We start from the raw sequence: 4,030 nt of genomic DNA on the forward strand, positions 1-4,030 counted from the left end.
CCTCACATTGCGATTATTTTGCAAAAAAACTCATTCTACATACTCGAAACAATAAGTAAGTACACTAAAGTAAAATATAACAATTAAAGAGCACAGAGAAAAATATAACAAGCTTTGGAATGTTAAGTTACCTCCAAACATCAAAACATTATGCTGGAAACTTTGTAAAGGTGTCTTAGCAACCATAGATAACCTACGACATCGAGGTATGACTTACATTCATCTTGTTTGTTCAGTTCGTGGCTTGAGAGATGAATCTATCTTGCATTTGTTTAGAGATTGCATGTGGTCTCGTCGACTTTGATCTTTGCTGCACATGAATGAAGTTGCTGTTGATTTATCTAGTAATGTTTTTGGCTGGCTAAATAATGTGTTTGCTAATCTTCAAGATGATAGACTGCTTTTGTTCATAATAGCTGCTTTTTGGATTTGGATGAATAAAAATAAAGTTGTCTTCGAATTTGTGTGTGAACAACCTGCATCAAGTAACATAGGCATTCTGAAGTGGAAAGATAATCTGCATTGGTTGGATCTTATCTCAGTACAGCCATCACAATCTCATTGTCTTGTTACTGATAAATGGAAAACCTCCAAAATTGGATTTAGTCAAGATTAATTTTGATGCATCCTTTATCTCTGGTGCCCATACAAATTGTTTTGGAGTGGTGGCTCATAATAGGTTGGGGTGTGTCTTGAAAGCTGAATGGGAAAGGTTGGAGCATATTGAAGACGCTTTTCATGCGGAAACTTGTGCAGCAAAGTCGGCATTACTTGTGGCAAAAAGATTGGGATTGCAGCAAGTACAAATAGAAGGAGACTGCCTGCAGTTGATTAATGAGCTGCAAAAACCTGGGAAAAGTCTGATGAGCTGTGGCATTCTCATTGATGAACTCAAAGATGTTGCTTCTTCTTTTTCATTCATGTATTTTTAGCTTTGTTAAAAGATATGCCACAAAGTTGCAGGCAGCATTGCACATTTAGATTTCCAATTGCCTTTTAAGCGCTTTATGCATATCTCTCTACCAGCTACTATAAAAGATTTAGTCCTTTTGGACTCTTTGATTTAATAATATTTCCTAGTCTACCATCAAAAAAAAAAAAAAAACACAAATTCGTCATAATCCAATCAAACAATTCAATTCATGTGAGGCTTTTATCTACTATTTTATCTAGTTGATTGTAATTTTGCATTTGTAATTAATTAACCTGCATATATTAATACATCATCAAAATGCATGCATCAACGCTGAAGTACTGAGATCATCTCCAATGCAGTCTTTAATTTTATCTATGCCAGAAAAGATAGCAACAAATATATATTGGAATAAATTTAGGTGTTATTCTAACTTTTGTAGATTGCTCGGTCGATCTTTAGAGCATCCGCACTGTTGGTCCCGATCTTGAGTCTCGATTTCGACCACATTAACAATACCTACACAGTGAGAGAAAAAAAATAGAATTTATAAAAATTTGGGACTATTTATTCCATTGCATAATCTCAAAAATAAAGTCTCAATTTTTATTATAATATTACATTAAAAATGATGATTGATATTTATAAATGTGATCTTATTTTTTATTGGTCAAAAGTGAAAATATGAGTCTTAAAATGAGGGAGAAATTTTTTTTTAATTATTAATGCCACGTAAAACACCACATAAACACTAAAATTGAAACTTGAATTCCAATTTATTATTGAGACTAACACAAAAGATATTGTATAATCTCTATACTTTTTTAATGACATTTTCTCTTTCTTCTTCTCTAAATCCCTGTATATAAACTTCAAAGAGAAAAAATCCATGTATATATGATAATATTTTATCTTTTATTAATTTTTATGATATGAGATCATATTAATTACTACCACCATTCTTTATAAATTTTATATAAATAATGTGATATTTAATTGTGGAGAGTATTAAAAATAAAACTAAAAAATATCATTGGAATGAAAAGTATCTTACAATTAAAATTTCTTATGTCACAATCAAATAGAAAGAAAAAAAATTCACGCTCTTAAAAATAGCAGCATTAATGTGGATATTCTAAGCCTAGACTCGCCAGAGTAGCCATTAAATAAACAAATTGTGGGCTTAAGTCGACACCTGTCCACGGTTGACGTCTATGCAGTATAGTGTATTTTTAATGAAGACTATCAGTCATGCTATGCCTCGAAGACTATTGCCTAAAGTGGCATCCAAAATAATTTTGTTTTATTAAGAAATTGCAAACAGATCATCATTCTTCTATGGAAGCTACCAAATCGAGATATATCATCAACACTTGGATTCTATTCATTGGCGATATGGTAATTTTTTATGTTTTGTAAATAAATCCACTCATTGGTACTTTATAATATTATATACCATCCGTCCATATACACAAATTTAATTTTATAGTATTACTAATAATAATTAATATTCAAATTTTAAAGAATAATTTTAGAAAACTTTTAGTTATACCTTACAATTAAGCCAAAGATAAAACATGGAACAATCATAATTTATAAAGGTATTTTAATAATTAAAATGATTATATTTTTTATTTATTAATATAAAGAGGGAAGAAAGGAGTAATATATTTTATATTTTAGATTATGTTAAATACTCGTGAGCTTTTTATTTCTCTCAGTATTTTCACGTTGCCTAGTTATGTATCACGTTACTACGTATCATAATAAAAATAAAAATAAAATGTAAAAAAATTATTTGTCCACGTGTTGGGTTCTCTCTAGATCTCCTGAGTAATCCTAGTTACGACATGCAACATGTCACCCAATGCCTAAACAAAAATGTTGGATTCATGTACACTTGTGCAGTAGGAATTAAGAAATTTTATAATCTATATATGATTATATATTAAATGAAATATAATAATTTTGAGATAAATTATAATTTCATTGATAATCAAAATGGATAGATGAAATTATAATTACGTTGCGAAATAATAATTAGATATATTGACCATCTAATTAAATAATCAATATAATAAGTAAATTTCGAGATAAAATTAAGATTGTGGATAATTGTGTGCCTGCATCTCGTTTGGATAAATTTGCAGCTGGAAATATTTTTAAAGCTTGATTCATAGAACTTAGCATCATGTGATTCAAGGAACCATCATGATATGTGAACCATGTCATTGGTGCCACAAATGGCCCTGATAATGCTGCAACTTAGGCAAAATTGAACCCACCTCCCATTATCCCATCTTGTATTTACTTTTGATTGGATGTTGCTACTCCGAGAGAGTAAAGCTAAACTCGATTTCCGATCAGGAGAAAGTCTTACTTGAAGGAAAATGCCTGATTGTTGCAACAAGATAGAAGTACAACCTGAAAAAGAATTTGAGGATAGATCTTCAACACTGAGCCATATCTGATAATCAAAAGCTACATAAAAATCGCAATACCCAAAGAAATAGCAAGAGTTTGCAACAAAACAAGCCGTAAGCTTGTGATTATTGTCTGAATGCCACAACTAAGAAAGCAATTAACAAACCTCGTCCATAAACAACTAAGCTATTAATCTCACTATCATCTTCAAACCTTAAAATCAAGAGGTCAGCCATGAAAAAGAGAAACAAAACCAATGTAAGAGCACTAGCCATGCCGACGGACCCTCGAGCCAAGGGAAATAAGAGATTATGATGAGATTTTAGAGCAATTGATTGAGGCGAGGGACTTATTACGATCCCGTTTGTGTCACCATCACCTGACTTTTCTTATAATATATTCGGATCCACAGGCTATGGAAACAACCAAAATCGTCCCTAACAAGAGTGGGTGACGCTGCCAAAGCCCTCTACCAAAGTCGTTAGTTCGAGAATTGACCGAAATCCATGTCGAGAAGAGGAAAAAATACAAGAAAAGGAGGCTAAAATTGGATAGAGCAATACGAGAGGAGCATAAAACCACAGAAGAAACGTCCGAACGACAGCATGGCAAGAGGGCGGCGCCTAAGGTTTTTAGTCAGTCGTGAGAGTGTTTTGTTTCGTGAGGGACTTGTAGTTTGAAATACAATAATAC

This window comes from Rutidosis leptorrhynchoides, unplaced genomic scaffold, assembly GCF_046630445.1.
Source record: "Rutidosis leptorrhynchoides isolate AG116_Rl617_1_P2 unplaced genomic scaffold, CSIRO_AGI_Rlap_v1 contig82, whole genome shotgun sequence".
NCBI classification, from domain to species: Eukaryota; Viridiplantae; Streptophyta; class Magnoliopsida; order Asterales; family Asteraceae; genus Rutidosis; species Rutidosis leptorrhynchoides.